The 15,749-nt window shown below is 44.4% G+C and overlaps 1 long non-coding RNA gene across 3 annotated transcripts in view; it reads left to right on the forward strand.

Moving 5' to 3' along the window:
* Positions 1–5,071: 5,071 nt before the first annotated feature.
* LOC111091129 overlaps positions 5,072–15,749 on the forward strand; it is a 137,718-nt gene continuing 127,040 nt past the window's right edge. For 2 of the 3 annotated variants that reach the window (XR_005374007.1, XR_005374008.1), the window contains exon 1: positions 5,208–5,268. This is a non-coding gene — a long non-coding RNA (uncharacterized LOC111091129). Of the gene's footprint in view, positions 5,269–15,749 lie in introns of all 3 variants that reach the window. The other variant, XR_005374009.1, reaches the window with a different exon arrangement.

The raw sequence follows: 15,749 nt of genomic DNA on the forward strand, positions 1-15,749 counted from the left end.
TATGGTTTCTTCTTTAAACATTTGATAGAATTCCCCTGGGAAGCCATCTGGCCCTGGACTCTAGTGTCTTGGGAGGTTTTTGATGACTGCTTCCATTTCCTCCCTGGTTATTGGCCTGTTCAGGTTTTCTATTTCTTCCTGTTCCAGTTTTGGTAGTTTGTGGCTTTCCAGGAATGTGTCCATTTCTTCCAGATTGCCTAATTTGTTAGCGTATAGTTGTTCATAATATGTTTTTAAAATCGTTTGTATTTCCTTGGTGTTGGTAGTGATCTCTCATTTCTCATTCATGATTTTATTAATTTGAGTCTTCTCTCTCTTCTTTTTAATAAGGCTGGCTAATGGTTTATCTATCTTATTAATTCTTTCAGAGAACCAACTCCTGGTTCTGTTGATCTGTTCCACAGTTCTGGTCTCGATTTCGTTGAGTTCTGCTCGAATCTTTATTAACTCTCTTCTTCTGCTGGGTGTAGGATCTATTTGCTGTTTTTTCTCTAGCTCCTTTATGTGTAAGGTTAGCTTTTGTATTTTAGTTTTTTCCTGTTTTTGAATGGATGCTTGTATTGCGATGTATTTCCCCCTCAACACTGCTTTTGCTGCATCCCAAAGATTTTGAACGATTGTATCTTCATTCTCATTAGTTTCCATGAATCTTTTTAATTCTTCCCTGATTTACTTGAAGACCCTTTCATCTTTTAGCAGGATGGTCCTTAACCTCCACGTGTTTGAATCCTTCCAAACTTCTTGTTGTGATTTAGTTCTAATTTCAAGGCATTCTGGTCTGAGAATATGCAGGGGACGATCCCAATCATTTGGTATCGGTTCAGACCCAATTTGTGACCCAATATGTGGTCTATTCTGGAGAAAGTTCCATGTGCACTTGAAAAGAATGTGTATCCAGTTGAGTTTGGATGTAAAGTTCTGTAGATATCTGTGAAATCCATCTGGTCCAGTGTATCATTTAAAGCTCTCGTTTCTTTGGAGGTGTTGTGCTTAGAAGACGTATCGAGTATAGAAAGAGCTAGATTGAAGTTACCAAGTATAAGTGTATTATTATCTAAGTATTTCTTCACTTTGGTTATTAATTGATTTAAATATTTGGCAGTTCCCACATTCGGGGCATATATATTGAGGATTGTTAAGTCCTCTTGTTGGATAGATCCTTTAAGTATGAGACAGTGTCCCTCTTCATCTCTCACTACAGTCTTCGGGGTAAATTTTAGTTTATCTGATATAAGGATGGCTACCCCTGCTTTCTTTTGAGGACCATTCGAATGGTAAAACCTTTTATTTTCAGGCTGTTGGTGTCCTTCTGTCTAAAACGAGTCTCTTGTAGACAGCAAATAGATGGGTCCTGCTTTTTTATCCAGTCTGAAACCCTGCGCCTTTTGATGGGTCATTAAGCCTGTTCACATTCAGAGTTACTAGTGAGAGATATGAGTTTAGTGTCATCATGATATCTATTCAGTCCTTGTTTTTGTGGATTGTTCCACTGAACTTCTTCTTAAAGGGGAATTTTAACAGTTCGCCTTAAAATTTCTTGCAGAGCTGGTTTGGAGGTCACATATTCTTTTAGTTGCTGCCTGTCTTGGAAGCTCTTTATCTCTCCTTCCATTCTGAATGAGAGCCTTGCTGGATAAAGTATTCTAGATTGCATGTTTTTCTCATTTAGGACCCTGAATATATCCTGCCAGCTCTTTCTGGCCTGCCAGGTCTCTGTGGAGGGGTCTGCTGTTACCCTAATATTCCTCCCCATAAAAGTCAGGGATTTCTTGTCTCTTGCTGCTTTAAGGATCTTCTCTTTATCTTTGGAATTTGCAAGCTTCACTATTAAATGTCGAGGTGTTGAACGGTTTTATTGATTTTAGGGGGGGATCTCTCTATTTCCTGGATCTGAATGCCTGTTTCCCTTTCCAGATTAGGAAAGTTTTCAGCTAGGATTTGTTCAAATACATATTCTGGCGCTCTGGCCCTTTCGGTGCCCTCGGAAACCCCAATTAAATGTAGGTTTTTCTTCCTCAGGGTGTCATTTATTTCCCTTAATCTATCTTCATGGTGTTTTAATTGTCTCTTTTTTCCTCAGTTTCCCTCTTTGCCATCAACTTGTCTTCTATGTCACTCACTCGTTCTTCCACCTCATTAACCCTCGTTGTTAGGACTTCTAGTTTGGATTGCATCTCATTCAATTGATTTTTAATTTCTGCCTGATTGGATCTAAATTCTGCAGTCATGACGTCTCTTGAGTCCTTTATGCTTTTTTCTAGAACCACCAGTAGCTGTATAACAGTGCTTCTGAATTGGCTTTCTGACATTGAATTGTAATCCAGATTTTGTAACTCTGTGGGAGAGAGGACTGTTTCTGATTCTTTTGAGGTGAGGTTTTCCTTCTAGTCATTTTGCTCAGTGCAGAGTGGCCAAAAAGAAGTTGTATTGGTAAAATGAAAAAAGAGAAGAGAAAGAAGAAAAGAAAAAGAAAAAAAAAAAAAGAGAAGAAAAGAAAAAAAAAGGAGGCGTGGGGAAGCAAACAGAATTAAAAAACAAAAAACGGGGGATTATCCTCTGATTCTGTATACTGTAAATCCCTCGAGTTCACTGGAACTTTCCACTGCTGCTTGGTCAATAATTTGTTTTTCCGTTGTTGGTCTAGCTGGTCTTCTGGGGGAGGGGCCTGCTGTTCTGATTTTTAGGTGTTAGCACTTGGGGGAACTGCTCAGCCCCCAGCCTGGTGCAGGGCTCAGTGAAAGTTATTTAACCTGTTTATCAGGTGTGGCCACTGTGAGGCTCCGTGGGGGTTGTTTATCCTGTGAGGCCCCAGGAGGAACAACAATAGTGGCAGCTGGAGTCAGCTCCTGCAGTAACTATGGAGCTCTCAGTCTGCAGGGGCCTGGATGCTTTGGGGCTGGGCTGCTGATTTGCTTAGCTCTGGGCCGCCAGGCAGCAGGAGTGTCCTTGCTGTTTTGGGCTCTCCTGGTTTCTGCCAGTCCTGGGGGGGAGCGCTGGATCTTGGGCTGTGTCCCCCGGGGCCCTGGGCTCCCGGGCCTGAGGTGTTGGAATCGGGCTTGTCAGTGCAGCCTCCTCCTTGAGGTGCCTCTGCGGGAGCCGCTCCTGAGCTGCTCCTGGGGCCCCGCAGCCCCCTCCGTGTGGAGCCGCCGCCTGAGCTGCACAGGCTGCAGCCCTTTAGGGAGCTGGGCAGTAGTGTGGGGTGCTCTCCTTGGGGCACAGGTCCTCCTTAGTGTCCCAGGGAGCCTGAGGGCATCCCCGCCCCTCCTGGGGTCCTGCTCTAACTCCCTGCCAGTGCCTTTCTGTTCTGGAAGATTGGTGAAGCCCCTCCTTCTCCTGGATGGGGCTTTCCTGTCCTGGGGGCACTAGCCCAGGCCGGCTCCTCCAGAGTCCCCTACCCCTTGGATGCCTTTTGTTTCTTTATCCCCCCCCCTTCCTACCTTGATAGAAGTGTGAATTCTTCTCACTGTAGCATTCAGCTGTTCTCCCTTTAAACCTCAAGCCAAATTTGTAGGTTTTCAGGATCATTTGAAGGTTATCTAGGTAATTTGGTGGGGACAGGTGACTTGGGGACCCTACTCTTCCGCCATCTTGCCCCACCTCGATCCTCATGTTTCTGAGTTTTTTTAGGTCTGTATGTTAGAAGATGCTCAGTCCCAAATTTATATAAACCAGAAATACTTGTAGAAGGCCCCAACATTGACCACCAAAACGTAAATGAGATAATAGAGGGGGGCATCAATGCGAATGAAGAGAGAATATAATCTCACAATATAACTAGCATGGTGTTCCACTTGGTTCTGGGTGTATGCTGGTCATGTTTTACAAGGTATTAACTTCTGCCATTGTAGAACACAATGAGGCAGAGAAAACAAAAAACAGAAAACAAAAAAAAATATCTTGTAAATTTCCCAAATTAATTTGATTATGTTGATGGGAATCTAGAAGTTGAAAACATATCTAGGACATGTAATTGTAGAAATATGAAAGTCAACAAGGAAGAATCTTAAAAACGAAGTGGTAAAATATTGTACTTAAGGTGGGAAAAGAGAAAAAAGATTGGAATTTTATAGCCTGCTATAAAAACCAGTTGTACTGGATAGAGGAAGAAAAAAAAATCAAAGTGGTCTCCTCTGGTTTTATATAGTGTAAATCCCTTGCCTTTCCCTAGAGCTTTCTAGCACCGGTTGGTTAAGAACTTGCTCTTCCCCTGTCCTTCCAGCTGGTCTTCTGGGAGAGGAGCCTACTGTGCTGATTCTCAGGTGTGTGTACCTGGGGGAGCTGCCCTGCCCCCTGCCGGGTGCCGGGCTCAGTGTGAGCTGTTTATCCCGTGAGACCTGTGTTCCCCTGTGGCCTCACCTCTCCTCAGGCACATGGTGAAACAAGGAGGAACAACAACACTGGTAGTGGCCAGGTCTCCAGCTCTGGAATCAGCTCCCTGCAGTAACTAATGCAGTCTCCCAGTCCACTTTAGCCTAGATGCTCCTAGGGTGGTGCGGGTACACTGATCTGCACAGCATTGGAGTACCCTGTTGCAGGAGAGTCCTTGCTGTCCTGTGCTCTCTCCGCCTCTGCCTGTCCTGGGGGGAGTGTAGGATCCTGGGCTGTGTCTGCTTGGCGCCCTGGGATCCAGGGCCTGTGCTGCTGGAATCGTGCTCCCGGGGCCGCGGCTCCTGAAGGCAGCAGGGCGCAGACCCCTCCATCTGGAGCCCCTGCCTGGTGCCTCAAAATTTTTACATCCCAGTGGTCACGTCACCCTGGCCACTTTGTAATCCAAGCTCAGGAAGAAGTACCTTGACTGCAGTTGCTGATGAACATACAGTAAACAGCAGATAATAATGCCTAACTATCCTAGACACTCAATGGAAATCAGTTTCTGTGAACCCTTATTTGCAGGGTATTCACTGATCAGTACATTAGGTAGTTGCAAATTACATATAAATGATTGGTTCACACAATACAAATGTCATTTGGTCACAGATTTTTTGTTGTTGTTCAGTAATTTCTTTCCCTACTCCCCAATTAATGGGCAGATTTGGACCTAGAGAAGGACAGTCACTCTTTCTGGCAATGAATGTAGTCATTTCATCCATCTGTTAAACTCATTCATCCCATCAAGTATTTACTGGGCGTTGTGGCAGATGACATCATGGCCCCTGATTGTTCCTTCTCCTCCCTTCACTGAGAGTTCTACATTCTTGCCTGTTTCTGTGTGACTTGCTGTGTCTCCTCAGCCAATGGGAGGAATGGACCTCTGTGTTTTAACCTGAGGTATAGTGTGTAGCACAGTGAGGTTGCAGTGTCCAGGTGCTGATGACAAGTGCATATTCCTGGGGCTCAGGAAGGTCAGAGGGGTCCAGGGTGGACTGCAGTCTTTGCGCTTTCACCAGTCCCCAGGGCATTCCTTCCAGCCTCACCACCCCTGGTCCCAGCTTCTCCAAGCCCTGCCTGCCTGGAACACTTATGCTTTCCTCTCCACTCTGCCAATAGCACCTCCCTTCAACCCTTGCTCTGCCTACTGACATCCTAGGGAGCCTTTCTTCCTCTGCCAGCTCAAAACAGTGAGGAGGGGAGAGATACAGTGGGAGGCAGGTGTTTGGCACTGGCTTCACACAGCTCTCTGTTCCTCTGCCTGGCCAGTGATAAATCAGGTCAGTGGCACCTTGCCTGAGCCCTAATCATCTGGATGACATTTCTCAAGCAGGATTATCTCCCAATGGACCGTGAGCCTTGGGTGTTCCTGAGCAGCCCCTTAGGCAGAGCCCTTTTGGTGACCTGTCAAAGGCCAAGTGAGCATCTCATGGGCACAGGATAAGTGTATCAGGCACAATGGGAGGCTGAACCTTTGAGTCCTTGTGGAAGGTGTTCATCCCAGTTCTCAAGAGCCACCTCTCATGCCCAAATGGGGAGGCTACATTTGCTCAGCAGATGTATGGGAAGGACCACGGAAGGACTTTGGGGCCAGCACTATGGGAATATAGCATGGTAATGACAGAACCAGCCTGTAGGCAGCACTAGCACAGATGTTCCTTTTCGACTCCCATTTCTTTCCTAGACTAGTGGTTCTCAGTGTTGTCCCAGACCACCAGCAATCCCCAGGAATCTATTAGAAATACACTCTGGCTCAGCCCAGACCTGAATGAGCAAGTCAGCCAAGTTTATTCCACTTCAAGTTCCAGTCTTAAGAACCACTGGCCTAGAGACTTCCTCCTACACCCTCTCCCACCCTCTCCCACCCTCTCCTGCCCTCTCCCGCTGTCCCTCCCTCTCTTCCACCCTACCCCTTCTCCCTCTTTCTCTGCCTACTGCCCCACTTCCCTGCAGGGGAGCAGCTGCACTTCTCCTTGGAGCAGTTGGTTCTGAGAATCACCACTGGGTGTCAGAGCAGCCCCAAGAATGTCTCTGCTGTCAAACCCCTCCCAGGCCTGCCTGTCTCCTGGGGCTCCCACTTTGAACCCAGAAGGAGAGGATGTGCTTGGATCAGGGTGTGTGTCTGATTGCAGAGTCACAAAGCCCCTGCCTCCATGCTTCTGCTCCTTGGTCACTGACTTGGGCTGAGGCAAGTGTTCCATATTACCCTGCCTTCTGTTTGCAGTGTTTTGGGGCTGAGAAGGGGGCTTCAGGGAGAGGTCCTAAGAGGGGAAGGGCCTTGTGAAAGGCCACCCTGAGACTTTGTCAGCGCAGAGGCTGTTGCCCTGTCATTCCTAACTGCCCAGGGTGAGCCATGTGTGCACTGAGGTGGTACATCTGCAAGTGTCTGTGTGGTGGAGACCAGGGTAGCCCTAGCACCATGTGGGCTGCCATGAGGGGTGTGTGGTTCACACCCATCCCTCACTTCTGAAGTGCATCTCCCATGCTGGTGCTCCCTCCACAGGGCTTCTCTAAACTAGCTTTGAGTCCTTCTGTGAGCCCTGGCCTGGGCCTTCCAGGCCACTGAGGAATCCTCTATACATGTCCAGTCTACATAGTTAGGCCTCCCTTCTCTGCCCATCCTGCCATACTGATGTCATGGTAGGCCCTAGGTGGCCTGTCTCAGGCCCTGTCCAACCTTGTGGCTGCTCCTTCTTCCACATGGAAGGGCAGCATGTCTCCTCCTGAACACCCACCCCAGGCTTTGCCCACAGTCCCTGCTGCGTTTGACCCACTCAAACTCTCCTCCATTTAAGACCAGAGTACACCATCCATGCACTCAACACATACTGGGCTCTACTCAGTGCCAGGCATGGGGCTGGATACACAGACTAGTTTGCTACTAGTGGAGCAACCACCCAATTAGTGGGTGCTGCAGAGCGGTGGAAGGAGCTGTGATGGAGGGTGGGGGATTATGTTGGGTTTCCAGACTGGGACAGAGCCACGAGTGGCCCTAGGCAGGGTGGCTCTGGGGACAGAGAACTTGGAGAAGTGTTGGGAAGTGCTGGAAGCTGTGTGGTGGGAAGGCACACCTTGGGATAATTGGAGATGTGTTGTCAAGCAAGCCTTGGCAGGACTTGCTGAGGTTTGGCTGGAGGATGGAGGGGGGATTCCTGACCAAGCTCCTAGGCCCCATTCTGGGCACCTCAGACTGAGACTTAGGAGTGTGCTGTGTGAAGGGTGAGGTTTGTCCCAAATGTCCCGATGGGAAGATTTGGAGGGCAGGACAGAGGTCTGAGTACAGGGATTGGATCAGGTGCCCGTGGCATGCTCGTGGACACACCTACTGAGATGCGAGGGAGGCAGAGGGCCAAAGGTCATGGAGAGTTGGAGTAGTAGCCTTGGCTGAAGAGGGTGCAGTCAGTGATGTGGTCAGGTGAGGTGGAAATAGAGGGTGGCCATTGGGTTTGGCAAGTGAAGGTCATCAGTGCTTTGACACATGTCTGTGGAAAGCAGGACAGGAGTGGATCTGGGCTACTTTCCCTCCTTCAGGCCTTTATGGCAGGGGCCTGCCAGCTCGTGCTGAAGCTCCTCTTCCTCTCTAGGGACTAATCCTCTGAGCATACCAGGTGCCGTGGGCTGAACACCTTAGAGAGTTGGACATACGGACCCTTGCAAGGGGGCCTGTGGCCACATGGGGAGGGGAGGGGCCCAGGTAGGTGTGGTTCTGCTCTCAGGAAGCTGCACATGCACCTGCCTGCACATGCACATGGACCCTGTGTGCACCCTAGAGACAGCATCCTCCAGATGTGCCTGGCATCCAGTACCTGCCATAGTTACCACCATCATCATCTCAGGTGTGTAACAGATCTGGCCTAAGTCACCCCAGCTCTGTGAGTGGCAGTCCCCTATGCCACAGGGTCTTCAAGGGAAGCCTGGTCACCAGTGCAGGAAGGTGAGCACCTGTACAGTGGCAACCAGGAAGGATAGCCCAGAGAGAGAAGGACCCAGCTGTCTCCTCTTCCTACTCCCATCATCCCTGAGCCTCAGCAATCTCATCCTTAAAATGAGGACATGACAGAGCTGCCTGAGAGGGGTGCTCAATAGTATAGTTAACACATATAAGACACACTTAAAATGTGCCCAGCTCAGAGCACCATATGTGCTGCACTTAAGGTCATTCCTGCAGGCCAGGACACTAAAGCATACAGGGTACTGCTGGGCTCCTGCAGTGGACCCTCTCTTAGAGCTGGGTTCTCAGCATGCATTCAGCGCTTGGCATGGAGGTAGGGGCTCAACTATCATGGAGTTGGGCCATCTGTGAGGGAGTGGCATCAAATACCCTGGGTTGAAGCCTTGGCCTGTTCAAAATGGTCAGGGTTTCCAGATCACACTATGAAGGTAGCAGACCTCTAGTGCTGCATGCTGGGAAAGGCCTCTTGGTGAAGTAGCTGAGAAGTCCTTAGCACCATGGAGAGGCTTTCCATTCCTCATTTGATTCAGGCTGACCTCCCTCCCAGCCCAGGACTGGACTGGACTGGGCCTCCCCTAATTTCACCTTGGTGCTTCTGGCCCCTGGTCCTTCATACTCAATGTTCTCTCTCCCTCCACGGACATTGCTCCCTGCCTCAGTGTCCCCCCACCCCTACTTCTTTTACTTGCTGTCACCCACTCATGGACACTGCTCCCTGCCCCAGTGTCATTCCATTCCTCACCCCACTCTGGAATCCTCCCAGCACATAACTACTCCCAGATCATCCTTCATAAAATTTTTAAAAAGGTTTATTTACTTGAGGGAGAGAGCAAAGAGAGTGAGCACAAGCATGGGGGAGAGAGAGAGAGAAGTAAGCTCCCCACTGAGCAGGAAGCCTGACATGGAACTCCACCCCAGGACACTGAGATCATGATCTGAGCCAACGGCATGCTTAACTGACTGAGCCACCCAGGTGCCCCAGATCGTAACTGTTAAAGAATTTATCCATTGTTTCTAGATTGTCCAATTTGTTGGCATATAATTGTTCACAGTAGTCTGTTATGATACTTTGGACTTGTGGCATAAATTGTAGTGTCTCTTTTATTACTGATTTTATCTGAGCCTTCTCTCTCTTTTTTGTAAGTCTAACAGTTTGTCAATATTGTTTATATTTTTAGAGAACCACTGCTTAGTTTCATTGACCTTTTCTATTGTTAGTCTCTATTTCATTGATTTCCACTTTGATTTTTATTATTATTTTCCTTCTACTAACTTTAAACATCATTTTTCTTCTTCCAGTTGCTTTCGATGTAAAGTTGAATTGTTTATTTGAGATTTTTAGTTTGGCCTGACTAGATTTTAGTGATATTATTTATGCATAAGGGATTCTCTAGTGTCTTCTAGGCAGTTTTTCAAGCCCAACTAGTAGTATCCTTATAATTAAAAGAAATTTTTTATCTAAATTCAACTTAGTTCAAATATAGTATACTATTAGTTTCAGGGGTAGAATTTAGTGATTCATCAGTTGCATATGACACCCAGTGCTCCTCACATCAAGTGCCCTCCTTAGTGCCCATCACCCATTACCCCTTCCCCCCACCCATCTCCATTCATACAATTCTCAGTTTGTTTCCTATAGTTAAGAGTATCTTATGGTTTGCATCACTCTCTGTTTTCATCTTATTTTATTTTTCCTTCCCTTCCTCTATGTTTATTAGTTTTGTTTCTTAAATTCCACATATGAGTGAAATCATATGGTATTTGTCTCTCTGACTGACTTATTTCATGGAGCATAATGCCAAACAATACTCCAACCATGACTTTGCAAATGGCAAGATTTCATTCTTTTTTGATGGTTGAGTAGTGTGTGTGTGTATATATACATATATACACACTACATCTTTATCCATTCATCTGTCAGTGGACATCTGGGCTTTTACCACAGTTTGGCTATTGTGGATAGTGCTGCTCTAAACACTGGGGTGCATGTGGCCCCTCAAATCCCTATGTTTGTATTCTTTGTATAAATACCTAGTAGTGCAATTGCTGGGTCAAAGGGTAGCTCCATTTTTAACCTTTTGAGGAACCTCCACTCTGTTTTCCAGAGTGGCTGTACCAGTTCACATTCCCTCTAACAGTGCAAGAGGGTTCCCCTTTCTCCGCATCCTCTCCAACATTTGTGGTCTCCTGCCTTGTTACTTTTCCCCATTCTCACTGGTGTGAGGTGGTATCTCATTGTGGTTTTTATTTGTATTTCCCTGATGGCAGTTAATGCAGAGCATTTTCTCATGTGCTTGTTTTCCATGTCTATGTTTTCTTTGGAGAAGTGTCTGTTCATATATTCTGCCCATTTCTTGACTGGATTTGTTGTTTTCTGGGTGTTGAGTTTGATAAGTTATTTCTGGATGTTGGATACGAGTGAGCCCTTTATCTGATATGTCATTTGCAAATATCTTCTCCCATTCTGTAGGTTGTCTTTTAGTTTTGTTGACAGTTTCCTTTGCTGTGCAGCTTTTTATCTTGATGAAGTCCCAATAGTTCATTTTTATCTTTGTTTCCCTTGTTTTAGGAGGCATGTCTCACAAGAAGTTGCTGTGGCTGAGGTCAGAGAGGTTGCTGCCTGTGTTCTTCTGTAGGATTTTGATGGATTCTTGCCTCACATTTAGGTTTTTCATCTGTTTTGAGCCTATTTTTGTGTATGGTATGACAAAATAGTCCAGTTTCCTTCTGCATGTGGCTGTCCAATTTTCCCAACACCATTTGTTGAAGAGACTCTTTTTCCATTGGATGTTCTTTCCTTTGGTCATAGAGTTGAGAGTACATTTCTGGGTTTTCCATTCTGTTGCAGTGATCTATGTGTCTGTTTTTGTGCCAGCACCACACTGTCTTGATGATTATACCATTGTAATACTGTTTGAAGTCAGGCATTGTGATACCCCCAGCTTTAGTTTTCTTTTTTGGGGGGATTCCTCTGGCTATTTGGGTGTATATTGTGGTTCCATACAAATTTTAGGATTATTTGTTTCAGCTCTGTGAAAAATGTTTGATAGGGACTGCATTGGATGTGTAGATTGCTTTGGGTAGCATAGGCATTTAAAAAATTCTTTATTCTTCCTATCCATGAGCATATGATATTTTTTCATCTTTTTTGTGTCTTCCTCAATTTCTCTCATAGGTGTTCTATACTTTTCACAGTATAGTTGCTTAACCTCTTTGGCTAGGTGTATTCGTAGGTATTTTATGGTTTTTGGTGCAGTTGTAAATGGGATGGATTCCTTGATTTTTCATTCTTCTGTCTCATTGTTAGTGTATAGAAATATAACTGACTTATATGCATTAATTTTATATCTTGTGACTTTGCTGAATTCCTGTGCAAGTTCTAGTAGTTTTTGAGTGAAGTTCTTGGGGTCTTCTAGATGGAGTATCATGTCATCTGCAAAGAGTGAAAGTTTGACTTCTTCTTTGCTGATTTGGATGCCTTTTATTTCTTTTGTTCTCTGATTGCTGAGGCTAGCACTTCTAGTACTATGTTTAAGAGCAATGGTGAGAGTGGACATCTCTGTCATGTTCCTGACCTCAGGGGAAAAGCTCTCAGTTTTTCTTTGTTGGGGATGATATTCACTATAGTTCTTTTGTATATGGTCTTTAGATGTTAAGGTGTGTTCTCTAGATCCCTACATGGAGGAGGGTTTTTATCAAGAAAGGATGTGTAGGATTATCAAAGGCTTTTTCTGCATCTATTGAGAGGATCATATGGTTCTTATTCTCTTTTATTAATGTGGTATATCGCATTGATTTGTGAATGTTGAACGACTGCTGCAGCTCAGGAATAAAACCCACTTGGTCATGGTGAATACTCCTCTTAATGTATTGCTGGATCCTCTTGGCTAGTATCTTGGTGAAAACTCTGGCATCCAAGTTCATCAGGGATATTGGTCTGTAATTCTCCTTCTCCCATTCTGTAAGTTGTCTTTTAGTTTTGTTGACTGTATCCTTTGCTCTGCAAAAGCTTCTTATCTTGAGGAAGTCCCAATAGTTCATTTTTGCTTTTGTTTCTTTTGCCTTCGTGGATGTATCTTGCAAGAAGTTACTGTGGCCGAGTTCAAAAAGGGTGTTGCCTGTGTTCTCCTCTAGGATTTTGATGGAATCTTGTCTCACATTTACATCTTTCATCCATTTTGAGTTTATCTTTGTGTATGGAGCAACAGAATGGTCTAGTTTCATTCTTCTCCATGTTGCTGTCCAATTTTCCCAGCACCATTTATTGAAGAGACTGTCTTTCTTCCAGTGGATAGTCTTTCCTCCTTTATCGACATTGGTTGACCATAAAGTTAAGGGACCACTTCTGGGTTCTCTATTCTGTTCCATTGATCTATGTGACTGTTTTTGTGCCAGTACCACACTGTCTTGATGACCACAGCTTTGTAGTACAACCTGAAATCTGGCATTGTGATGCCCCCAGAAATGGTTTTCTTTTTTAAAATTCTCCTGGCTATTCGGGTCTTTCTGATTCCACACAAATCTTAAAATAATTTGTTCTAACTCTCTGAAGAAAGTCCATGGTATTTGATAGGGATTGCATTAAACGTGTAAATTGCCCTGGGTAACATTGACATTTTCACAATTTAATTCGGCCAATCCATGAGAATGGAACATTTTTCCATCACTGTGTGTCTTCCTCAATTTCTTTCAGAAGTGTTCTATAGTTTTTAGGGTATAGATCCATTACCTCTTTGGTTAGGTTTATTCCTAGGTATCTTATGCTTTTGGGTGCAATTGTAAATGGAATTGATTCCTTAATTTCTCTTTCTTCAGTCTCATTGTTAGTGTATAGAAAGGCCACTGACTTCTGGGCATTGATTTTGTATCCTGCCATGCTGCCAAATTGATGTGTGAGTTCTAGCAATCGTGGGGTGGAGGCTTTTGGGTTTTTTATGTAGAGTATCATGTCATCGTCGAAGAGGGAGAGTTTGACTTCTTCTTTGCCAATTTGAATGCCTTTAATGTCTTTTTGTTGTCTGATTGCTGAGGCTAGGACTTCCAGTACTATGTTGAATAGCAGTGGTGAGAATGGACATCCCTGTCTTGTTCCTGATCTTAGGGGAAAGGCTCCCAGTGCGTCCCCATTGAGAATGATATTTGCTGTGGGCTCTTTGTAGATGGCTTTTAAGATGTTGAGGAATGTTCCCTCTAACCCTACACTCTGAAGAGTTTTGATCAGGAGTGGATGCTGTATTTTGTCAAATGCTTTCTCTGCATCTAATGAGAGGATCATATGGTTCTTGGTTTTTCTCTTGCTGATATGATGAATCACATTGATTGTTTTATGAGTGTTGAACCAGCCTTGTGTCCCGAGGATAAATCCTACTTGGTAATGGTGAATAATTTTCTTAATGTACTGTTGGGTCCTATTGGCTAGTATCTTGTTGAGAATTTTTGCATCCACGTTCATCAGGGATATTGGTCTGTAATTCTCCTTTTTGGTGGGGTCTTTGTCTGGTTTTGGAATTAAGGTGATGGTGGCCTCATAGAACAAGTTTGGAAGTACTCCATCTCTTTCTATCTTTCCAAACAGTTTTAGTAGAATAGGTGTGGTTTCTTCTTTAAACATTTGATAGAATTCCCCTGGGAAGCCATCTGGCCCTGGACTCTGGTGTCTTGGGAGGTTTTTGATGACTGCTTCAATTTCCTCCCTGGTTATTGGCCTGTTCAGGTTTTCTATTTCTTCCTGTTCCAGTTTTGGTAGTTTGTGGCTTTCCCGAAATGCGTCCATTTGTTCTAGATTGCCTAATTTATTGGCGTATAGCTGTTCATAATATGTTTTTAAAATCGTTTGTATTTCCTTGGTGTTGGTAGTGATCTCTCCTTTCTCATTCATGACTTTATTAATTTGAGTCTTCTCTCTCTTCTTTTTAAATAAGGCTGGCTAATGGTTTATCTCTCTTATTAATTCTTTCAAAGAACCAACTCCTGGTTCTGTTTATCTGTTCCACAGTTCTTCTGGTCTCGATTTCGTTGAGTTCTGCTCGAATCTTTATTAACTCTCTTCTTCTGCTGGGTGTAGGATCTATTTGCTGTTTTTTCTCTAGACCTTTATGTGTAAGGTTAGCTTCTGTATTTGAGTTCTTTCCAGTTTTTGAATGGATGCTTTTATTGCGATGTATTTCCCCCTTGGGACTGCTTTTGCTGCATCCCAAAGATTTTGAACGGTTGTATCTTCATTCTCATTAGTTTCCATGAATGTTTTTAATTCTTCCTTAATTTCCTGGTTGACCCTTTCATCTTTTAGCAGGATGGTCCTTAACCTCCACGTGTTTGAAGTCCTTCCAAACTTCTTGTTGTGATTTAGTTCTAATTTCAAGGCATTATGGTGTGAGAATCTGCAGGGGACAATCCCAGTCTTTTGGTCTCGGTTCAGACCCGATTTGTGACCCAGTATATGGTCTATTCTGGAGAAAGTTCCATGTGCACTTGAGAAGAATGTGTATCCAGTTGAGTTTGGATGTAAAGTTCTGTAGATATCTGTGAAAGCTATCTGGTCCAGTGTATCATTTAAAGCTCTCGTTTCTTTGGAGATGTTGTGCTTAGAAGACCTATCGAGTATAGAAAGAGCTAGATTGAAGTCACCAAGTATAAGTGTATTATTATCTAAGTATTTCTTCACTTTGATTATTAATTGATTGATATATTTGCAGCTCCCACATTCGGGGCATATATATTGAGGATTGTTAAGTCCTCTTGTTGGATAGATCCTTTAAGTATGATATAGTGTCCCGCTTCAAATCTCACTACAGTCTTCGGGGTAAATTTTAGTTTATCTGATATAAGGATGGCTACCCCTGCTTTCTTTTGAGGACCATTTGATTGGTCAATGATTCTCCAACCTTTTATTTTCAGGCTGTAGGTGTCCTTCTGTCTAAAATGAGTCTCTTATAGACAGCAGATAGATGGGTCCTGCTTTTTTATCCAGTCTGAAACCCTGCGCCTTTTGATGGGGTCATTAAGCCCGTTCATGTTCAGAGTTACTATTGACAGATATGAGTTTAGTGTCATCATGATATCTATTCAGTCCCTGTTTTTGTGGATTGTTCCCTGGACTTCTTCTTAAAGGGGAATTTTAAGAGTCCCCCTTAAAATTTCTTGCAGAGCTGGTTTGGAGGTCACATATTCTTTCAGTTCCTTCCTGTCTTGGAAGCTCTGTATCTCTCCTTCCATTTTGAATGAGAGCCTTGCTGGATAAAGTATTCTTGGTTGCATGTTCTTCTCATTTAGGACCCTGAATACATCTTGCCAGCCCTTTCTGGCCTTCCAGGTCCCTGGAGAGGTTTGCTGTTACCCTAATAGTCCTCCCCATAAAAGTCTTTCTTGTGTCTTGCTGCTTTAAGGATCTTCTCTTTATCTTCGGAATTTGCAAGGTTAGCTATTATAT

This window comes from Canis lupus, chromosome 19 (assembly GCF_011100685.1).
Source record: "Canis lupus familiaris isolate Mischka breed German Shepherd chromosome 19, alternate assembly UU_Cfam_GSD_1.0, whole genome shotgun sequence".
Lineage (NCBI taxonomy): Eukaryota > Metazoa > Chordata > Mammalia > Carnivora > Canidae > Canis > Canis lupus.